The sequence below is a fragment of the Abramis brama genome (genome assembly GCF_963993115.1).
Source record: "Abramis brama genome assembly, chromosome: 20".
NCBI lineage: Eukaryota > Metazoa > Chordata > Actinopteri > Cypriniformes > Leuciscidae > Abramis > Abramis brama.
The window spans coordinates 33,974,565-33,998,763 of record NC_139982.1 but is presented as its reverse complement, the minus strand read 5'-3'; the positions used below and the strand labels follow the sequence as shown (position 1 = coordinate 33,998,763).

The following is a 24,199-nucleotide window of genomic DNA, read 5'->3' as shown; positions in this document are numbered from 1 at the left end:
ATGTGTCACAAACATTGAACACTACACATACAGTAATTATTTTTTTTTTCATTTAGGCAATTCATTTTAGTGACACAGGAGGTGCCGGATCCAATAAAAAAGGTTCCGGATCCAATTTCGGAGGTGACGGAACATGTTCCGGCTCAAATTAAGCCAGTAAAACCTGACTTTTCAAATGAGCGTGAACGTGAACTGCGCGTGCTGCTCATTCCTGCCAGAGTGAGCGCCGCTCTCGTTCACGTTCATTGTATGAAAAGTGATTCGTTCAGTTCAGCGTTCGGCGAAAATATGAATGCGTTCAGTGAACGTCGTTCATTGAACGCGTTCATGCACAACACTGGGCCTTACCTTGACTAAAATGCAGCACTGAAAAAGCAGGAGAACAGGGTATTCTAGAGAAAACACACTTGCGCGCTCCTGTCGTGCCTCTTGTATGCTCGCTTGTCCTACGGGAATGATCTGGATCTCCTCTATTTAAATGTATTCCTACAGATGCTGTTTCGGTCGTGCAATTAAGTGAATAAGGCGGCAATGGGCCAAAACGAAAGTGCTAGTAGCAAAGGCTTAAGTGCAAATTAGACTGTAATAATAATAATTTTCACTCGCGGCTGCTTGTTTAATGTAGTAACGCGTCTAACTAAAATGCAGAATTATGGGAAGTTCGCTTGTCCTGTGCATGGCATGGCCTATCAAAATAAAAGCCAAGCTAATGTTATACCAGAGTAACGTTAGAAGAAGAAAAATCAATTAATAAATAGGTTTATATAAACCTGGACCGGATTAAATATGTTAGCAACAGTAGTTTTTTACAGCTATTTAATATCGTGCCTATCCAGACATCACCAGTCACGTTTAATGAGCGCATTGTTTGGCTCAACACAGTTGGTAATATAGGTTATCCTAAGAACTTATTGTGTGTGCGCAGAGTTGTTACAGTTAGCGCTATATTATATAAGTAAATTTATATTTAATATGGTTTCCACCGTAATGGACCACTGTTCCCTCTTTCTACCAGCAGGTGGCAGTATTTAAATGACTGACTGTATGGTGTCTTTGGTAACTGTTTTAAATCAAGATTACTGATACAGATGTATTTATTGTTGTTCATTTTATTTGGTTTTGATTTTATTTGCCTAGTTATCATCATCATCATTCACCCAGCCCAGAGTTAAACCTGCTTCTGTTTTAACCTGATTATAACACTGCTATCAGCTTCTTAGCAGCTCAGACAACAAACTCACATCAGACATGCCCTAATCCTAATGTAGGCCATCTGGCCAAAAGAATGATTTACCAGTGTGTCATATACTGTGTGAATCTTTCTTCTCTATACACATTCCAGTTTGTATAACATACAAAACTCAGATTGTGTCATGCAAGTGAAGAGAATCCATACAAGTCTTAAAACTTTATATAGCACATACATGCTTTCAAAGGCATTGCATGTACAATCAATGGCTGCAGAACATTTGTTAAGCCCTAAGGTAAGAACATTTTACAAGGTCCTCAAAAGAAATTCCAAAAACATAATTAAGCATAATAAGCAATAACTGCAACAAAACGTTTCCAGTAACTTTTGAACAGTCCTGCTTATTGACTTGGACGAATCTTTGCCCGTACAGAACAGCTTCAACTCTTGGATGTTGGCAAGTTTCCTCACATGAGCTGCTTGCTTCCTCTGTCATGATCCTGGTTCTTTCTCCTCCTTCTCTGTCTCCCTCTTGTGGTCACACACACACACACACACACACACACACACACACACACACACATACATACACTCTCTCCCGTTGGCTCATCACTCTCAGCTGTTTCTACTCTCCTTCTCTCCGCGCTAATTTGCCCCCATCTGTTCCCTCTTTCCCACTAATTGTTTCTGCTTCTTCTAGCCCTCTCTTTTCCTGCCTTGTTGTCAGATTATTTTGTGCTACCTTCATGCGTTACGTTACAGTCTACCTGTCCTGTCCTGTCCTGTCCTGTCCTGTCCTGTCCTGTCCTGTCCTGTCCTGTCCTGTCTGCGCTCTTGCTGGAGCATCATCTACCACGGGTATTAATCTGTTGTTGCTGTTACACACTATAGGTACTCTATCAGCTTACTAGACACTGGGTACCTGTTCGACGCCAGCATTCCAGCCGTCGCTCCTTCCAAGGGTCCGGAGGAACGCTCTCTCCTCTGCTCGGGATCCTGTGCCTTTTCCCTCGCTGCGCTGTCCTTAAGAGAGGATTTGTGTTGTCAAAGACATTTCAAGCCGTTTGGCATTTTCTGTTTACAACAGACTTCACTGAAGTTTATTCTGTTTATTTTATTAATATATTATTAATATATAAGTATTGTCTTAGAATTTTAAATAAAATAAAATAGAGCAGTGCAGGTCCGTACAGTGATAATATATTATTTAACCCCCTGAGGTCGACAATCGCGACGGCGCGATAGGGTCGTTTTTTCCTTATTAGTGAAAAAAAGAATCAAAATACTAATATTATTTTTTATCTAATATGCTTGTATTGTACATCAATCGATCCTGTTAAGTGTGTATTTTTTGAAGTAATTAATATAAAAAACAAATGTTTTCAACTCATGTAATCCTTTTGAAAGCAAGGAGAGGTACCGTTTTTTCCTTCTCCCTTCATTATCTGTAATGAGCTGAGGCCGCCACACCCCCGGCGCTATTCACATGGTAAATAGTTTAGGTGATCTATGCATCGCACCCGCCCCCCGATCAATGCCATAAAAACACAGTTTCTTCATCAGATTCACTGATAGTTCATCGCGTTTAGAGAGGATGGCTTGTTTCTCCGGTAAAGACGCCCTTCAGATGATTCTGGACAGCGAGGAAGAATTCACCTTTTCCTCAGAGGAAGATTGTAACTCAGACGACGAACGGCAGCATTTTCAAGAGCGAATTGATCCCGCCGAGGATACAAGTTCAGAGTAAGTTGTTTACTGTTATATATATATATCCTTTTCTGATAATATAGAACTTTATATAAATTTAATTTCTGAATTTTCAGACTATATTTTCCCTATTTTTGGCTAGCTTTTGACACCTTACAGGAACGATTGCCTTACATCCATAACATTTGTGTAACTTATATGCTCAAGTGTAAACTTTTTTTAAATGTGATATTGCTCTTTAAACATATTTGTATATTAAATATATTTCACTCAGTTTTGATTAGCTTATGACACTGATTCATGCTAAAATACTGCCTTATGCGTAATGTAGATTGTTTGCGAATATCTGCTTATAGGTTATATAATGTGGTTTAGTGCAAATATATTTCAGCCTCCGGTAAAATATGTGATACTGTCTAAATACATTATATTTTTATATAAATGTTCTGGTTTTGGTTGGCCTATGACAGTATTTATCATGCTGCCTTATGCACAGATGTTTGTGAATACAGACTGTGTAAATGTTTTAGTGATGTGCCGTTCGCGAACGATCCGTTTATTGCGTGCGTCACTAAATGCGTGCGGTCTTTATGGCCCATCAATACTCGCGGTGATGCGGTCTATGGGGTAAATAGATATTTCTCTGTCCTATGGCCCATCAACAGACATTGTGCGTCCATAACCATCAATTGCTCATCAGTTTACTTTGAATAATGTATGCTAACAGTTGTATTTTGTTGTTGTTGTTGTTTTTTAGGAATGTGGTTGCAGCTCTCCTTCTCCAGCACCGCAGAGGGGCACGCAGGTGTCGTTCAGTTCTCAGTGCGATCAAAAATCATACTGAGTAAGTGCATAGACGTAATATTTTACAGATGAAATGTAGCCTAATTGTGTTTACATGATAATAATATAAAAGTAGCCTACCTATTCTTGTGTGAAATTACAAAAAACGTTGTCTTTTTTTTTATCCGTGGCCATTAGTTATTGATAATGATAATACAATTTATTTAATTGTGTTATCAGCATGCTCACATGTTTTTTGTTTTGTTTTGTTTTTTTACAGATGTGACAATGAACTTGTCCAAGCACCTGTCCCGAAGAGAGCCAAGGCTAACCAGCAGGCAAGCAACAGGCAGTCCACTCTGTCATGGAAAACAGAGACTGATGTTGACAAGGTTCCACAGACTGTGCGATTCCGTCCTGCACGGGAACCTGGACCGCAACTGAGTTCTGTTGACTCACATTCGCCCACGAGTCTATTCAAACAATTTTTTTCAGAAAGTGCTGTGTCAACTCTGTGCCACAACACAAATGCTCAAGCTGCCAAGGCAACTGTAAAGGGCTGCAATTATAAATGGACAGATATCAGCACAGTGAGATGTACCGTTACATTGGGTTGCTGTTCTACATGGTCATGGTGAAGGTCAGCTCCATCAGCGACTACTGGCGGCAAAGCAGTGTTTTCTCCGTACCATTTCCATTTTGATAGTTTTTCCAGGATTTTTTATTTTGCTCACATTTGATTTGCTTAGAGCCTGCATCAACAGGGCATAAGCATTTACTGTGAGATACCTGCCTTTACTTTTGTTTATCGCTCACAATTGCTTTGTTTATAGCAGACTGATTATTTTTTTATTTTGCTCACATTTGATTTGCTTAGAGCAAATTTAGAACATTTACTTCCTCCACAGAGGAATTACACAAAAACAGATTGAAAAACAAAATCTCAAACTCAAAGGTCTTCTCCCATTCTTTGTTGTTTATTCTCTTAAAAATACAAACATGTACATATATGTTATACACATATTATGGTAGCCCTGTTTGTGCTATATAGAGTGAATTTACACCTTTGCCATTAACATGTTTATAAATAACTGAAAAAAGCACAAATGTCAGAGCATGTCAAAACACCTCCAGGACCCAGAAAAACCCTTAGGCCCCAGAGGGTTAATTAGTGCACTTAAAAATTGAAGTTTGCATGAGGTAGATGAATAGACTAATATTGGTTGACTATGTCCAGTATAAGGGTAGGGGCAGTTTCCGAGTATTCAACAAAGTGACTGCTTTGGGATAGAAGCTGGCTTTGTATCGGCTGGTTTTGGCATACAGTGCCTTGTATCGTCTGCCAGACGGGAGGAGGTTGAAAAGTTTGTGACCAGGATGAGAGGGATTTGCAGAGATTTTTACTACCCTTTTCCTGAACCTGGACCGGGCAGGTCCTGGATGGAGGGAAGGTCAGCTCCAATTATCCTCTCCACAGCCCTTATTGTCCGCCGCAGTCTGGCCCTGTCCCGTTGGGTGGCTGACCCAAACTAGACAGTGATGGAGGTGCAGATGACAGACTGAATGATGGCTGAATAGATCAGCAGCTCCTTTGACTGGTTAAACTTCCTTAGCTGTCTTAGGAAGTACAACCTCTGTTGTGCCTTTTTTTGGACACAGTCAATGTGGGTGGACCATTTAAGGTCCCTTGAGATGGTAGAGCCCAGGAACCTAAAGGAGTCCACAGAGGACACTGTGTCATTCTGGATGATGATGATTGGAGGAAGTGGGGGAAGTGGGGGAAGTGGGGGAAGTGGGGGGGGGGGGCCTTCTCCTAAAATCCACTGTCATCTCCACAGTCTTCTTGGGATTTAACTCCTGGTGGTTTTGACTGCACCACTGGACAAGCTGCTCCATCTCCTGTCTGTAGGCAGACTCATCCCTGTCCCGGATCAAACCAATGATAGTTGTGTCATCAGCAAACTTCAAGAGTTTCACAGACGTGTTCTTCGAGGTGCAGTCATTGGTATAGAGGGAAAAGAGCAGTGGGGAGAGGACGCACCCCTGAGGAGCGCCGGTGCTGATGGACCGGGGTTTGGATGAAATGCTCCCCAATCTGACTGTGGCGAGGGGGGCGTGGTTTTGCGAAGTCTGTAGCGGGAGAGAGAGGACGGAGCCGAGCGGTGCGTAAGTAGGTCAAGTGCAGATGATGAACACCTGTGTCTGATTGCAGTAATTGGCGTGGAGAGACCGGATATAAGCTGGTGGGAATGAGAGAGAGAGAGAGAGAGTTGGACTGGGACCTCGTCTGCTGCTGTGCTCGACGGAGAATTCACCACGAGAATCTGGATTATTGTTTTGTTGTTGCTGTGCTGATAAGCACGGTGAACGCGCTCTGTGCGCAACCTTACTCTTTTGAACTTTTTACTTTAATAAACGAGTGTCCCAGTCTCGCCGACCCCTGTCTTCTTTCTTCCCTTCATTGCAACCTTGAAATTCATCACACTGGTGCTGAAACCCGGGAGGGAAGAAGATCGCCGCCGCCATGCAGACCCCGCCAGCCACGCCATTTGCGGACATCATAACATCGCTCGCCGGTCTTCACCAGGAACAGCACCAACAACTACTGGCGATTAAGGAGGAGCAGGACAAGAGATTCGAAGCGCTCCTCTGAGCCCAGCATGAAGACCGCGAGCTGTTCCGGAGCTGGATAGACCGGGAGGTTCGGGCCGTCCCCCCCACTACTAAGGAGTCATCAACGCCGTTACCCCTCAACAAAATGGGACCCCAGGATGACCCGGAGGTGTTTTTAGATCTCTTCGAGAGGTCCGCGGAGGACCGGGGATGGCCCTTCGAGGACTGGCCAATGCGGCTCATCCCTCTGCTATCCGGAGAAGCACAGGTAGCCGCACACCAACTGCCAGTCCAGAACCTCCTGGTCTATAAAGACCTCAAACGTGCCATCCTCCAGCGGGTCGGCTGGACCCCAGAACAACATCGCCAGAGGTTCAGGACGCTGAGCCTCGAAGAGTCCGGCCGGCCCTTCATCATGGCACAACAGCTCCGGGACTCATGCCGCAAATGGCTGATGGCCGATGGAAGCGACGTCGAGGAGATGATCGACCGAGTGGTACTGGAGCAGTTCGTGGCGCGGCTTCCGAGGAAGACCGCGCAGTGGGTCCAGTGCCACCGCCCGACGTCGCTGAACCAGGCCATCCAGCTGGCGGAAGATCAGATGGTGGCGTGCCCAGGGGTCGGCGAACCCCTGCCATCTGCTTCTCTCTCTCTCTCTCTCTCTCTTCCCCCTCTCTCTCATGTCCCCTCTCAAAACCTGTCCCTCCTCCCAGGTCTCGTGGGGGCCTTACACCCAGGCCAGCTCCAAGATGGAGAACAGGGACTTCTGCAGAGCCGGTGCCATCGCCCAGGGCCCCTCCCAGGGGAGGGGGCGCCCCTAGCGGATTCTTTACTTCAACGGCTGCTCCACCGCTCTCTCCACGCCAATCCCTTGACCCGCTTCCTGCCACCAGGGCGGCGGGGAAGTCTGGGCCGGCTTGTTGGCGCTGCGGGGATCCGGGTCACTTTATCGATCGGTGTCCGGTGATGGAGGTGGGGACGCTGATCCGGGTCCCCGATGCGCCACAAGCTGCCCCCGATCACGATGGCCTGTACCAGATACCAGTAAGTATCAAGGGGGGTACATATCAGGCTTTGGTGGATTCAGGTTGTAACCAAACCTCCATCCATCAAAGCCTGATTCAAACTAGGGCATTGGATAATAGCCGCATGGTTAAGGTACGGTGTGTACACGGGGAGGTGATGGATTATCCAATCATGCCTGTGGAGATTCAATTTAGGGGACAAAAGCATAGAGTAGAGGTGGCGATTAATCCACACCTCCGGCATCCGCTAATTTTGGGGACCAATTGGCCAGCGTTTAATGAATTATTAGGGTGTTTGTGTGCGGATGCCTCTTGGGTAGAAAGAGACGGGAGGAACGAAGCGGTTGCTCAGGTGGGAGAAGCTGAATCGGGATCTCTGGGAGCTGGTTCAAGGGAACGGAGCGCTCTTGAATGAACCATCCTTGCAGAGCGCGATGATTTTCCCCTAGAGCAGTCTCAGGATGAAACGCTGAAACATGCTTTTGATCAGGTCCGCTCTATCGACGGCCAGTTACTCCACCCTGACCAACCGCTCTCCTATCCGTATTTTACAATTTTAAAAGATAAGTTGTATCGGGTGACCCAAGACGCCCAGTCAAAACAAGATACAACTCAGTTGTTGGTACCCAAAAGCCGCCGGGAAATGTTTTTCCAGGCGGCTCACTGTAATCCAATGGCAGGGCATTTAGGACAAACAGCTACACTAAACCGTCTCATGGCCCGATTTTTCTGGCCGGGCATTCACGAGAATGTACGCAAGTGGTGCGCGTCTTGTCGTGAATGTCAGTTGGTGAACCCACCGGCCAACCCAAAAGCACCTTTGTGCCCTCTCCCATTAATGCAGGTCCCCTTCGAGCGAATTGGTATGGACCTCATCGGGCCATTAGAACGGTCAGCACGGGGACACCGCTTTGGTCCTGGTGGATTATGCAACGCGGTATCCTGAAGCAGTGCCGCTCCGCACTATTTCTGCTAAGAGCGTGGCGAGCGCCCTGTTTCAATTAATCTCCCGGGTGGGAATCCCGAAAGAGATTCTCACCGATCAAGGCACGGCGTTTATGTCACGCACAATCCGCGAACTTTACGAATTATTGGGCATTAAATCGATTCGAACCAGCGTCTATCACCCACAAACTGACGGTTTGGTCGAACGGTTTAACCGCACGTTGAAAACCATGATTCGAAAGTTCGTACAAGAAGACGCCAAAAATTGGGATAAATGGTTAGAACCCCTCTTGTTCGCTGTACGGGAGGTCCCGCAAGCCTCCACGGGGTTTTCCCCCTTCGAGCTTCTCTATGGACGTCAGCCCCGCGGGGTGTTAGACGTCCTTAGAGAAACTTGGGAGGACGGACCTTCAAATAGTAAAAACGAAATTCAGTATGTCCTGGATCTGAGAGCAAAACTCCACACTTTGGGGCGGCTGTCAATGGAGAATTTGTTACAGGCTCAGGACAAACAGAGTCGGCTGTACAACAGGGGGGCTAGACTTCGTCAATTTGCACCGGGAGATAAAGTGCTTGTATTACTCCCTACTTCTAGTTCAAAATTACTCGCAAAGTGGCAAGGACCCTTTGAGGTCACACGGCGAGTTGGGGATCTCAACTATGAGGTAGCTCGGACAGATAGGGGCGGAGCACATCAAATCTATCACCTCAACCTACTTGGTCGGAGGTAGAATCAGTGATGCTGGCGACGGTAGTGAGCGGAGAGGAGGATCTCGGTCCAGAGGCGAGTCTAAAAACCCAATCTCTCGCTCTGGCCCCTGGTGGAGATCACCTCTCACCCTCCCAGCTCGCTGATGTAAAAAAAGTTCAAGCAGAGTTTGCTGATGTGTTCTCGCCCCTGCCTGGCCGGACGGACCTCATTCAGCACCATGTTGAGACAGAGCCGGGTGTGGTTGTACGCAGCCGGCCGTATCGTTTGCCAGAACACAAAAAAAAGGTGGTTCAGAGCGAATTAGAGGCAATGCTAGACATGGGAGTAATAGAAGAGTCCAACAGCGACTGGGCGAGCCCGATAGTTTTAGTGCCTAAAACTGACGGCTCGGTTCGATTCTGTGTGGACTATCGCAAGGTGAATGCTGTGTCGAAATTCAACGCTTATCCAATGCCAAGGGTTGACGAATTGCTTGATCGGCTAGGTACTGCTCGATTTTATTCGACACTGGACTTAACAAAGGGATATTGGCAGATCCCCTTGTCTCCTATGTCCAAAGAAAAAACAGCTTTCACAACGCCATTCGGATTACACCAATTTGTTACTCTTCCTTTCGGCTTGTTCGGGGCTCCGGCGACCTTCCAGCGTCTGATGGACAGAATTCTCCGGCCGCATGCTGCATATGCCGCTGCCTACCTGGATGATATTATCATCTATAGTGGGGATTGGCAGCGTCATATGCAGCATCTACGGGCTGTCCTGAAGTCGCTGAGAAGGGCGGGGCTCACGGCCAACCCGAAGAAGTGTGCAGTTGGGCGTGTGGAAGTTAGATATCTGGGCTTCCACTTAGGTCATGGACAGGTGCGTCCCCAAATTGATAAGACCGCAGCAGTTGCGACCTGTCCAAGACCAAAGACCAAAAAGGAGGTTAGACAGTTCCTGGGGCTGGCGGGATATTACAGAAGGTTTGTACCTAATTATTCGGACCTCGCCAGCCCGCTGACTGATCTAACTAAAAAGGAGGTACCAGATACGGTTCAGTGGACGGAGCAGTGCCAGCAGGCTTTTACTCAGATAAAGGCTGCTCTATGTGGCGGACCGCTCTTGCAGGCTCCTGACTTTTCTCTCCCTTTTATCCTACAGACGGACGCGTCGGACAGGGGGCTGGGCGCGGTCCTGTCCCAGGAGGTGGAGGGTGAAGAGCGGCCGGTGCTGTACATCAGTCGGAAGCTCTCTAAGAGAGAGACGATGTACAGCACCATAGAGAAGGAGTGTTTGGCCATCAGATGGGCCGTTCTCACCCTCCGCTATTACCTCCTGGGGCGGGAGTTCACCCTCTGTTCGGACCACGCTCCCCTGCAGTGGCTCCACCGCATGAAGGATACCAACGCGCGGATCACTCGTTGGTATCTAGCTCTACAGCCTTTTAAGTTCCAGGTGATCCACAGGCCGGGTGCACAGATGGCTGTGGCCGACTTCCTCTCCAGGAGGGGGGGGGGGGAGGCTGCAGACCGGATGGCTCCCCGGCCTGAGTCGGGCGGTGGGGGTATGTGGCGAGGGGGGCGTGGTTTTGCGAAGTCTGTAGCGGGAGAGAGAGGACGGAGCCGAGCGGTGCGTAAGTAGGTCAAGTGCAGATGATGAACACCTGTGTCTGATTGCAGTAATTGGCGTGGAGAGACCGGATATAAGCCGGTGGGAATGAGAGAGAGAGAGAGAGAGAGAGAGTTGGACTGGGACCTCGTCTGCTGCTGTGCTCGACGGAGAATTCACCACGAGAATCTGGATTATTGTTTTGTTGTTGCTATGCTGATAAGCACGGTGAACGCGCTCTGTGCGCAACCTTACTCTTTTGAACTTTTTACTTTAATAAACGAGTGTCCCAGTCTCGCCGACCCCTGTCTTCTTCCTTCCCTTCATTGCAACCTTGAAATTCATCACACTGACATAGTGAGATCAGATAACATGATGTGATTGGTGCAGCTCAGATCGAGGGGCATATTTAATGAGCATCATTACTCGACACCAGAGTAACTCACTGAGCAAATTCAATTTACTCTGGATTACCAGGGTACTTCATGTTGTGGAAATCATAAATCATAAATCTTCCATATAACTTGAAACTTTATTATGATGAGTGTAAAATACCTTTGATTATTGTGTTCGCTGTTTCTTCACAGTTAAAAACTCTAAACTTGACAACTATGATCTCAAGACACTGGAGGATGATCAAACACTGGGTTTCCCTTTTTTGGGACCCACAGTGACATTAAACGCAAGAAAAAAGGTCAGAGGTCTCCTGTTCACGAGTACACAGGTCAGTTCAGTCAGTCTAAAGTCCACAAATGCTTGTTTTCTCCATCAGTGGTTTTGCATTACACACATTTATAAAGGCACTGATAGACAAATCTAAGGTAAACAATCATAATCTCCACATCACAACAGAAAAGTCAAAATTGACAAAATGTCTTATTTATCATGAGAAATGGGCAAAATTATGAGATAAAAATTTAAAATGGACAAAATGTCAATTATGAAATAAGTCACACTTATGACAATTCACAAGTGACCTAAAATGACAATGATGAAATAGTCATGATCAATAATATGAGAAAAAAGTCAACATTGACAAAAATGTCATAGCTGTGAAATAAAAGGTAAAAATTTTATAAAAGGTTACAAAATGGTAGAAATGATGACAAAATGATGTCAAAATTGACAATGTGTAATAACATGCTCTCTATGATGCTGTATGATTGACATTTCTCTTCTTATGAGCATTAACAGTGGAAAAGTGCACAAGTAGAGCGCATACAGTAGAGCGTTGGTGCTTGTAACGCCAAGGTCATGGGTTCGATTCCCAGGGCAAGCAAGAACTGATGAGAATGTAAATGTGTACCTTGAAATGCAATGTAAGTTGCTTTGGATAAAAGCGTCTGCCAAATGCATAAATGTAAATGTAAATGGACAGAAATGAACAATTATCCCACATATCCTCTACATAATATACATGTAAACTTTATTATGATGAGTGTAAAACATGTTGAATTATTGATCATTCATACAATTAAAGCTAAAGGAACATATTGACAGATTCATGACACGATATTATTCAGTTTCTGACGGATGTTTTGTTCTGCTCCACATCAGCTTGCAGACCTGCATCATCTCACACAGGTTTTTCACGGCTTGTCAGACGAAGAATATCCAAACCAAGACATCCTCCTCCTGAAGATGAAGATGATGAAGATGAAGATAAAGTAATTCCCAGGTCCCAATCTATGTGTGGTGATGTAATCAGCCATCATAGGGTTAATTCCCAAATATGGTGTTCTGCGGGTATAAAAAGGGATGCGGCAGGCATCTAGACTAGCGTGCTATTCCGAGTCCGGAAGGTGACGTCATTCTGGGGTGCCGGTTTAGGTTTAGGAGGTAAGTGCTTTTGTGGCAAGTGCATGAATGTTTGGATCAGAAAGGGTAATTTGGGACTCGCTTAACTTGCAGTGTGGTGGAGGAGAACGTGGAGTGAACTCTTATCATGGCGAGCCTTTTATTAGCACGCCTTGAGTGCACTGCGCGGCATGAGTTAATTACCGCAGGTATGTGATGCATTCTTCTTATGCCTAAGCTAACGAGATGATCATCTCCTAAACCTAATGTTATGTTTTAATAGTGGTATGAGGCATGGAGGTGTTGCAGCAGGCTTAGCAGGCTTTGCAGATTGTGGGAGCATTGAAGACACCGTCGGCTCGTGCTACTTTCTGTAACTCGTATCTGTGTGTGTGACGCTGAACGACTTCGGACGGATTGTGTTTCACTCCCAAGTCGCTGTGTTCGCCCGACCTTCCGTCTCTTATTTGAACTACAGTTTCTGTGAACTTGTATGCGAATTCTAATTCAACAGTGTGACGGTCTCCATCCGGTCAAGGACGACGTCAGAGCTGATCAAAATACGCGCCGAGCGTACAGCCTGCCAGGATACATCTAAATTGGGGCTGTCACAGTGTTTCTCGACGGGTGGACTGAGGACGGGGGAGGGGTAATCTTACAGTGACGAAGGTCTATGTGTGTCACCCTTATATTTGTATATTATTAGGAATGTTTGGTTTTCTTTTGTATTTTTGTTTTGTTTGTGTTGAATTGATTTTCTGTTTGTGAGTAAGGTTTGTCAAGACATAGGGGAATGACCCATCAACGCCCGCTATCTTGCTGATCGCGGTCCACGAGCATGAGCTGGTTGGCTGGTATTGCTACTGAGAAAGACAGGCCTTTACGGCCGGGTGTGATTATATGCTTCATTGATAGAGTTTTATGTGGAAAGAGTTTTATGTGGAAAGTGTATGTGTTTATTGTTATATTGATTGTTCTTGTCTTTTCCCTTCAGAATCTGGGGTACCCGTGGTTCACAGTCCTCTGGGTGTGGTGGTGGTTTGACTGACAGTCTGCAGTGTTCACAGTGGGTGGAGTGTTGTGAGAGAGCACGAGTGGTTGCTGTGTTGATCTAATAGTCAGGACAAATCCCCCAGGTTCTGAAGTGGTAGGAGTGCGTGTGTGAGTGCGTGTGTGTGCGTGTGATTGTTGATTTATCTGACTCTACTGAAGATCGAGTTGTATTTTATTAAATGGTGTTTTCTTGAATAAACTGTTTTGTATTATCATTGTTGTCTGTTATCTGACTCAGCCACTACGTATCTGTGTGCTTTGTGTACCTGAACAAGTTCCCGGACTATTTCCGGGTGGCGTAGTCGGATTTAACCTAAAATTGTAAACTGCCACATTTGGCGTAGTCGGCAGGATTTTGTGGCTGTCGTACAGATTCAGACACTGTGATTGTTTTTGTTTTTGTCCCTATTGTGTGTGTGTTTTGTTTGAGTGGTGACAATACGGTGGACATTCGTCTGGTAATGCCCCCCTATAGTATTTATTTATGGAGGCTGAACTACAGGAAATGAGAGATCTTTTGATTCAGTTAAAGGCTGACAATGAGAGACTGTGAAAGGAACGGGCACCGGTTGAGTTGCTTGATCCTGGCGCAGTCTCTGGTAGTGCATCGCGACCGGTAACGTCCAGTTCCGTCGACTTATATATTGGTACTGTTGAACGCTTTGTGTTCATCCCGCGGGAACAGCGTTGTCAAATTCATGCGTTATGTAGGGAACTGAAGCAACTAGTTCGGGCAAAAGCCTGCTGCAACACTGTTGGAGGGGGAAGCAAGGGAGAAGATTAGGCATCACCCTCGTGTTTAATGGGGGGGATTGCACTAGAATTATTTTAGTATTACGGGAAGTATGTGGCTGTTTTCAGTCATATGTAGCCGTCATGGCAGAGCACTTGTAACAAGTGTCTCGTGTCTCGTTGTGTAGCCGTCATGGCAAGAGTGCTCGTAACCAGTATCTCTTGTGTTTCTTATGTAGCCGTCAAGGCAGAGCACTTGTAACAAGTGTCTCGTTTCTCGTCATGTAGCCGTCATGGCAAGAGTGCTCGTAACCAGTATCTCTCGTGTCTCTTATGTAGCCGTCAAGGCAGAGCACTTGTAACAAGTGTCTCGATTCTCGTCGTGTAGCCGTCATGGCAAGAGTGCTTGTAACCAGTATCTCTCGTGTTTCTTATGTAGCCGTCATGGCAGAGCACTTGTAACAAGTGTCTCGTTTCTCGTTGTGTAGCCGTCATGGCAAGAGTGCTCGTAACCAGTATCTCTCGTGTTTCTTATGTAGCCGTCAAGGCAGAGCACTTGTAACAAGTGTCTCGTTTCTCGTCGTGTAGCCGTCATGGCAAGAGTGCTCGTAACCAGTATCTCTCGTGTCTCTTATGTAGCCGTCAAGGCAGAGCACTTGTAACAAGTGTCTCGTTTCTTGTCGTGTAGCCGTTATGGCAAGAGTGCTTGTAACCAGTATCTCTCGTGTTTCTTATGTAGCCGTCAAGGCAGAGCACTTGTAACAAGTGTCTCGTTTCTCGTCGTGTAGCCGTCATGGCAAGAGTGCTTGTAACCAGTACCGCGTGTTTTTTTATGTAGCCGTCATGGCAGAGCACTTGTAACAAGTGTCTCGTTTCTTGTTGTGTAGCTGTCATGACAAGAGGACTTGTGACAAGTGGTTGCGTTGTGGTGCAAATTCACTCTTCACTCTTCCTTTCCATTCTTTTAGCATCTATGTCACCAGTTCCCTTCAGGGGTTGTCTTTTTAAAGGATAAGGCTAATAGCTGGTCAGTTTGTTTTAAGTGTCCATCGCTTGCCAAAGGCAGTGGTGGATGTGGGAAGAGGCGTTATGTTATCCTCTGGCGTAATATGTAGTGATGACTCGTCTTTTTTTTTTTGTCTTTGGGATGACTCCTGAGGTTTGTTCATCGTCGGGACTACGATGACTAATGGGGGGGTAGATTGTGGTGATGTAATCAGCCATCATAGGGTTAATTCCCAAATATGGTGTTCTGCGGGTATAAAAAGGGATGCGGCAGGCATCTAGACTAGCGTGCTATTCCGAGTCCGGGAGGTGACGTCATTCTGGGGCGCCGGTTTAGGTTTAGGAGGTAAGTGCTTTTGTGGCAAGTGCATGAATGTTTGGATCAGAAAGGGTAATTTGGGACTCGCTTAACTTGCAGTGTGGTGGAGGAGAACGTGGAGTGAACTCTTATCATGGCGAGCCTTTTATTAGCACGCCTTGAGTGCACTGCACGGCATGAGTTAATTACCGCAGGTATGTGATGCATACTTCTTATGCCTAAGCTAACGAGATGATCATCTCCTAAACCTAATGTTATGTTTTAATAGTGGTATGAGGCATGGAGGTGTTGCAGCAGGCTTAGCAGGCTTTGCAGATTGTGGGAGCATTGAAGACACCGTCGGCTCGTGCTACTTTCTGTAACTCGTATCTGTGTGTGTGACGCTGAACGACTTCGGACGGATTGTGTTTCACTCCCAAGTCGCTGTGTTCGCCCGCCCTTCCGTCTCTTATTTGAACTACAGTTTCTGTGAACTTGTATGCAAATTCTAATTCAACAGTGTGACGGTCTCCATCCGGTCAAGGACGACGTCAGAGCTGATCAAAATACGCGCCGAGCGTACAGCCTGCCAGGATACATCAAAATTGGGGCTGTCACAGTGTTTCTCGACGGGTGGACTGAGGACGGGGGAGGGGTAATCTTACAGTGACGAAGGTCTATGTGTGTCACCCTTATATTTGTATATTATTAGGAATGTTTGGTTTTCTTTTGTATTTTTGTTTTGTTTGTGTTGAATTGATTTTCTGTTTGTGAGTAAGGTTTGTCAAGACATAGGGGAATAACCCATCAACGCCCGCTATCTTGCTGATCGCGGTCCACGAGCATGAGCTGGTTGGCTGTTATTGCTACTGAGAAAGACAGGCCTTTACGGCCGGGTGTGATTATATGCTTCATTGATAGAGTTTTATGTGGAAAGAGTTTTATGTGGAAAGTGTATGTGTTTATTGTTATATTGATTGTTCTTGTCTTTTCCCTTCAGAATCTGGGGTACCCGTGGTTCCTGAAGTCCTCTGGGTGTGGTGGTGGTTTGACTGACAGTCTGCAGTGTTCACAGTGGGTGGAGTGTTGTGAGAGAGCACGAGTGGTTGCTGTGTTGATCTAATAGTCAGGACAAATCCCCCAGGTTCTGAAGTGGTAGGAGTGCGTGTGTGAGTGCGTGTGTGTGCGTGTGATTGTTGATTTATCTGACTCTACTGAAGATCGAGTTGTATTTTATTAAATGGTGTTTTCTTGAATAAACTGTTTTGTACTATCATCGTTGTCTGTTATCTGACTCAGCCACTACGTATCTGTGTGCTTTGTGTACCTGAACAAGTTCCCGGACTATTTCCGGGTGGCGTAGTCGGATTTAACCTAAAATTGCAAACTGCCACATATGGATATTTTATTATTTGACATGAATCAGCCTCAGCTGGTACCCAGTGAATAATGTTGAATAATTCTGAATAATGTTGAATAATGTTGTGTATCGTAGTTCAGCCTCACATAATCATCAGATCAATCACATGTGTGTTTATATCAGGTCAGTGTGAGTGTTTACTGTTGATCATATGAGCTCCATCATACATTCACTGAAATATTTCACTTTCAGAGGCCGACATCAGAAGAGAATATGATAGTGAATGTTATGGTAGTAAATTTGAATTTGAAACTAAATCACACTTTAACTGATCAGACCACAATATGAATATATATTATTATGATGATTATGTGAGACTGTATAGTTATGAAGGACTAAAAATGACAGAACGAAAAATAAATAAATAAATAAATAAAAGTAGAAATAAATGAATAAATGCAGAAATAATAGTGAAAATAAATACATTTTGGTAATATAAATGGCTATTTCTGTATTTTTACATGTATTTATGTATTTATTTATGCATTTCTATATTTTTTATTTATGTATTTGTACATTTATTTATATATTTATGTATTTATATATTTATTTATTTATATATTTATATATGTATTTATTTCTACATTTATTTATTCCTACATTTATTTATTTCTGTATTTCCACATTTCTACATTTATTTATTTCTGTATTTCCACATTTCTACATTTATTTATTTCTGTATTTCCACACTTCTACATTTATTTTTCCCTGCACGTGTATGCTAATTGACCTATGGCTAAGCCACGCCCCCTCCACTCACTCAGTCAACATTCGGTAAAAGGCGCTATGGCAGCTGTCACAGTACGAGACATTTCACAGGAGGCAATTGATGATTTTTTTGGAGACATAAAGATTATATATCATCTCGATGTCACCAAAAGGGCCTTAACTATGCATTGGAGGGTTATATTAATAATTTTATTGTTGAGAAGGTCGATAAGCTGCAGCTCCAGACAAAGATTTACAGTTCACAGTGTAAACGTTATAGTTTGGTGCTATTTCGCTTCAAACGCTCGCTTTATATACTGTACGCGTCCTATTCGCTTTGGATTCAAAATGTTCAAGCGTCGAACTAGACGCGATACGCACGAATTTGACCCTCTATTCGCATTTGGTGTGAGCGCAGAAGAACAGGCTGCGATGTCAGATTGCTCTGCTGGAATGTGTGTGGGTGTGTGTGTGTGTGTGTGTGTCAGAGAGCGGGCGCGATCGAACAGTGGAAACATAAAAACATACTCCATTTTGTTCATACAGGACATAATTAAAACTGCAAAGTGTTTAGCCTACTTATATTTGTGTAAAACACAACATTGTGCTTTTGTCAAACTGTAAACTCTTGTCAAACTGTAACCTACAACTGTCACCCAACCAAAATCACACACACACACACACACACGCTGTTTAAAAGCCAAAATGACAAGAAAAAACATAAAAACGAATAAAAACTGACTAACTGCAATGCATTGCAATGGACGTGGAAGCAGAAAAGGGTTAGCTATGCGTACTGTGATTGGCTCATCGCGTTTGGGGGCGTGGCTTAGCCATAGGTCAATTAGCATACATGTGCAGGGAAAAATAAATGTAGAAATGTGGAAATACAGAAATAAATAAATGTAGAAATGTGGAAATACAGAAATAAATAAATGTAGAAATGTGGAAATACAGAAATAAATAAATGTAGGAATAAATAAATGTAGAAATAAATACATATATAAATATATAAATAAATAAATATATAAATACATAAATATATAAATAAATGTATGAATACATAAATAAATACATATAGAAATGCATAAATAAATAAGTAAATATATGTAAAAATACAGAAATAGCTATTTATATTACCAAAATGTATTTATTTTCACTATTATTTCGGCATTTATTTATTTATTTCTACTTTTATTTATTTATTTATTTATTTTTCGTTCTGTCATTTTTAGTCCTTCATATATAGTTGGTGGAAGTGTGTAATAACAGTGTTTACAATTATTTTAAGGACCCCTTTATAGGGCCTATTTTAACGATCTAAGCTCATGATCTAAAGCGCATGGCGCATGGCGCAAGTTCACTTAGGGCGTCCGAATCCACTTTTGCTAGTTTAACGACGGGACAAATGGTCGGCGCTCCCAGCGCTGGTCTAAAAGGGTCGTCTCTATTCTCTTAATGAGTAATGGGTGTGTTTTGGGATTTACGTGCGTTTGTCATGATATACGAAGCGGAAGCAAAGATGCAAGTAACTCTTTATTTGTAGGGTCAAAGGACACAAAACAGTTCAGGAACTCGGGTGGGCTGGTGGCGCAGGGACAAGATGGTCAGCGTGCTGGTGAAGAGTGGTGACGGTGAATCCAGTGTAGGTGAACATCCAGACAAGACGAGACGAACCCACGAAGACACCGAACAGGAAACTCGAACCAGGAACAGGACTGTTGATGGCACACGATGAACACACACTGAGGACACCAAACAACGATCTGACAAAGAGATGAGAGTGCGATGAGTCTTTATAGGAGAGTGAATTGGCAGCAGCTGGTGCGGGGAACGAGATCAGCTGGTGTACTGATCAGCTGAAACGAGCAGTCACGCCCACTCACACACACCCACACACACAGAACAACAAATACACGAGACACGAAGAAAACAGTGAATTCATGAACCGTGACAGTACCCCCTCTCCTAGGAACGCCTCCTGGCGTCCCCAGACTCCCTTACCTGTCGATTGTAATCATCAATAAGGGAGTGATCCAGGATGTCTCTAGCAGGAACCCAACTTATCTCCTCCGGACCGTAACCTTCCCAGTCCACCAAGTACTGGATTCCGCGTCCCCTCCGCCTTGAGTCCAGAATGCGATTAACCGAATACGTAGGTTCCCCTTCTACGAGTCGCGGCGGGGGGGGGGGAACCGGGACAGGCGGATTAAAACGAGAATGAAACACGGGTTTTATTTTGGAAACATGGAAGGCGGAATGAATCCTCCTGTACACTGGAGGGAGTTTGAGGCGGACTGCCACCGGGCTAATGATCTTGGTGACAGTGAACGGGCCGATAAATTTGGGAGCAAGTTTATTAGAGACGGAACGGAGAGGAATGTTCTTGGTAGAAAGCCACACTTTTTGACCAACGACGTATACGGGAGGCCTAGACCGGTGGCGATCGGCTTTGGCCTTGGTGCGTGCTCCCGCTTGGAGTAGAGTCTTGCGGGCTCTAGTCCAAGTGCGATGACACCTCTGGACAAAGGCGTGAGCGGAGGGAACCGCGACTTCAGATTCCAGACTAGGAAAAATTGGTGGCTGGTAACCTAGACTACACTCAAACGGAGATAGGCCCGTAGATGATACTGGTAACGAATTGTGGGCGTACTCCACCATTGACAGTTGTTGGCTCCATGAGGAAGGATTCTTGGAGACCAGACATCGCAACGTTCTCTCCAAATCCTGGTTGGCTCTCTCAGTTTGGCCATTGCTCTGGGGATGAAACCCTGAGGACAGACTAACAGTCGCCCCCAGTAATCTACAAAACTCTTGCCAAAATTTGGACACAAATTGGGGTCCTCTGTCGGAAACCACGTCCGTCGGGAGGCCATGTAACCGAAAGATGTGTTTAATGACTGTTAACGCTGTCTCCTTGGCTGAGGGTAATTTGGGCAAAAAAATCAGGGTAATTTGGGCACCACGGTCAAAACTACCGTGTTACCCTGAGAGGGTGGGAGGGCGGTGACAAAATCTAGTGCGATATGGGACCAGGGTCTCGAAGGGATCGGCAGCGGTTGAAGGAGCCCATCTGGGGGTCGATTGGAAGTCTTACCAGTGGCACAAACTGAGCAAGCCAAAACAAAACTGTGAACGTCACGAGCCATACGTGGCCACCAAAATCGTTGCTTGACTAAAGATGTAGTACGACTGACTCCTGGATGGCAAGCCACATTGGAACAATGACCCCACTGAATAGCGTCGGACCGTAATCCCTCTAGCACAAATAAACGGTTCGGTGGACAGCCGACCGGAGGCGTTACCCCTTGTAAGGCCGTCTTGACCTTCGATTCGACCTCCCATGAGAGTGTGGAGATAATTAGGGTCTCCGGAAAAATGCACTCGGGAGTAGACGGGCGATCGGAACGGTCAAAAATGCGTGACAAAGAATCGGGCTTGATGTTTTTAGAGCCCGGGCAGTACGAGAGAGTAAAGTCAAAACGTCCGAAAAAAAGTGCCCACCAAGCCTGCCTGGAGTTCAATCTTTTAGCGGTTCTAATGTATTCCAGATTCTTATGATCGGATAAAAGGTACCCCCGACCCTTCTAACCAGTGACGCCATTCTTCCAATGCTAACTTGACTGCCAACAACTCTCTGTTACCAATATCATAATTACGTTCGGCAGGGGACAAACGGTGAGATAAAAACGCGCATGGATGCATTCTGTCGTCTGCAGAAGAACGTTGGGATAGCACTGCACCTACCCCCACCTCTGACGCATCGACCTCCACCACAAACTGACGTGATGGATCAGGGGTAACTAAGATGGGGGCTGTTACGGGCGGACGGACACCACCCCTAACATAAATGGAGAGACGCACACAGATCAGCTCGTGTCCAACATAAGGGGTATGTTTATTTAGTAGGTTGTTCAGAAACAGAGGCAGTAATACTGAGGCGGAACGCTTTTGTTTCCCGGGGTGGACTCCTAACGCTTCAACGACAGCACGGCAGTGCATAGACTCCTGGCTCAGGCTCTGTGTGCGTGCCCAGGTGTGCTTCCGGAAAGCTTTTGTAGCTTCAGTATACGGCTGCGCTCAGGTGTGGCTCATCTGTAATTAAGAGCAGGGGAAACTCAAACACATAATTAGAACTCAGCGGAGCTGAGGGACGTAACACCCCCATCCCGAAATGGTGACCTGTCGCCATACTCTAAACATAGGAAATACTTATTTTTACTCTAGCCTTCTGTGTTCAGCTTTCAGGTATCTGTATAGGCCTATGGAAACAAAATAGAATTACAGGAATGTAGTACTTTGGTGTATAAGGTCAACTCATAGGCAATACACACTTATGTGTAAAAAAGAAAAAAAACATCGCTAGAGACTTATATTAGATTAGCAGGCTCAATAAACCAAAGTAAATCTCAGAGTAAATAACGAGTATATACGAGTATATATAAAAAAAAATTCACAAGAAAATTATTACTATTAAGCATCCACCCTAGACAACGCATCTGCGACAATATTGTCTACTCCTCGGATATGTACAATTTGGAGGTTAAACGGTTGAAGCAACAAACTCCAGCGCATTAACCTGCGGTTAGAATTGTACATGCGACTGAGGAACTTGAGTGGATCATGGTCAGTATAGACCTTAACTGGATGTATGGTAGAACCCAAGTACACTTCGAAGTGTTGAATAGCCAACACTAGAGCCAAAGTCTCTTGCTCGATAGTGGAGTACCTTCGCTGGGCAGAATTAAACTTCCTTGAGAAGAAACTCACGGGATGATTTATATGGTCTGCACCTGACTGCAACAGTACGGCACCGGCGCCTACGTTGCTAGCGTCCACAGCAAGTTGAAACTGTCTGTTAAAATCTGGCGCAGCGAGCACGGGAGTTGTCAGTAAGAGAGCCTTGATGTTTTCGAATGCTCGGTTACAGGACTCCGTCCATTCAAACTTAGTTTTGGGGCTCAATAGGTTAGTGAGGGGACAAACCACAGTCAATGATTATTTTCTCAAAAGGCTCACCTACGGCAGGTATGGGGTACAACGGTGCAGGTGGAATTATCTGGTTTGGTTTACCACTAACCTGACAGACATGGCACGTCTTACAATACTGCCGCACATCACGCTTCAGCCCCGGCCAGAAAAAGTGACGAAGAACACGGTTGAATGTTTTAGTCACACCTAAGTGACCAGAAACATAATCATGCGCGACACTCAGAATTGCACGTCTATTTTCAGTCGGCATAACGATTTGTTCAATGTCATTCCATTCATTACTTTTGTGAGGCGTCCACCTCCACATAAGTAAGCCATCTCTGACAAAGAAAACAGAACTCTCGCTGGCACGGTCTGAAACAGATTGAATTGTATTATAACATGAAACAAGAGTAGGGTCTTTTTGTTGAGCACTAATGAGTTTCTCTAAAGATAACGAAATATCTGGTTCTATGGTTTTTCCTCTGTTCCTCACATGTACAGGACTACTGCGGCACGGAGCGGAAGTGGGTTCAAGGAGCCTCTCACACTCCGCAGGGTGAGCAACGAAACTGTCACTTAGGTCGATGTCAAGGGGAGGTACTGTATCCCTCATCCTTCGAGTCTGCGACCTAGTGACAACACTGGTGGGAAAAACTTCTGGGAATTTTTGTGCGCACTCATCGGGGCACTCTTGAATGAGCGGCACAGACACAACCTCCGGTGGGACATCGCCACGGCTCCATACGTTTCCACCGGCTAGGTCATTGCCAAGGAGAAACGTGACACCGGGGATTGGTAAAGAGTCTTGAACACCAACAACCACATCACCACACACCAAATCTGAATCAAGACGCACGCAATGTAATGGCACATCAAGAAAACCCATCTCGATTCCTCGAACAAGGACACTACTACCAGTTGCAGTCTTTTCAGACAACGGCAACAAGCCGCGAAGGAGTAAAGACTGTGCAGCTCCCGTATCACGCAAGATGCGCACAGCGACAGCCTCCTCACCAGGCACAGATACGGTCCCATTCGTCAGAAAGGGCTCGTACATGGACTGGGGTTTCTCTGATTTTAATGCTGCACGAAGGACAGGCGACATTTTCTTCGAAGAACTAACGGGACCCATTGGTTTCGTGGACTGTTTTTTTTTTAATATTAAACAGTCCGCCACAACATGCCCGGGCTTTTTACAATAAAAACAGTGTCTGTCTTCTTGCTTTACTGCATTCTTTTTCGTGTCTACATCAGTGGTCGTAGAGGGGTTAACTCTCAAGCGAAAACGTTCCCTGGCAATGTTATGCGTTAAGACATATTCGTCAGCAAGTATAGCAGCTTCAGAAATAGACTCGGCCTTCTGCTCAGCTAAATAGGTTGCCACAGCGGTTGGCAGGCAGTTCTTAAATTCTTCTAAAAGAATTAGTTCACGCAATTTCTCCTGACTATCAACCCGCTGTGATGAGCACCAACGATCAAACAGAGCTGCTTTATCTCGACCAAATTCAACAAAAGTTTGACGCTCAGCTTTTTTTAAGTTTCTAAACTTCTGTCGGTATGCTTCAGGGATCAGCTGATAGCACCTCAACACTGACGCTTTCACAACATCATAGTCACCGCTCTGCTCCACTGTTAGCGATGAGTAAAC

At 45.1% G+C, this 24,199-nt stretch overlaps 1 long non-coding RNA gene across 2 annotated transcripts; it reads left to right on the top strand.

Annotated features, from left to right (window-relative positions):
* Nucleotides 1–15,387: 15,387 nt before the first annotated feature.
* On the top strand, nt 15,388–16,722 carry LOC311071319. Of its 2 annotated transcripts, none has more exons than XR_014603812.1 (2): nt 15,388–16,124; nt 16,450–16,722. It is a non-coding gene; the product is annotated as an uncharacterized lncRNA (long non-coding RNA). The 2 variants fall into 2 exon arrangements; XR_014603813.1 differs by lacking the exon at nt 15,388–16,124 and adding an exon at nt 16,194–16,345.
* The last annotated feature ends 7,477 nt before the right edge of the window (nt 16,723–24,199 follow it).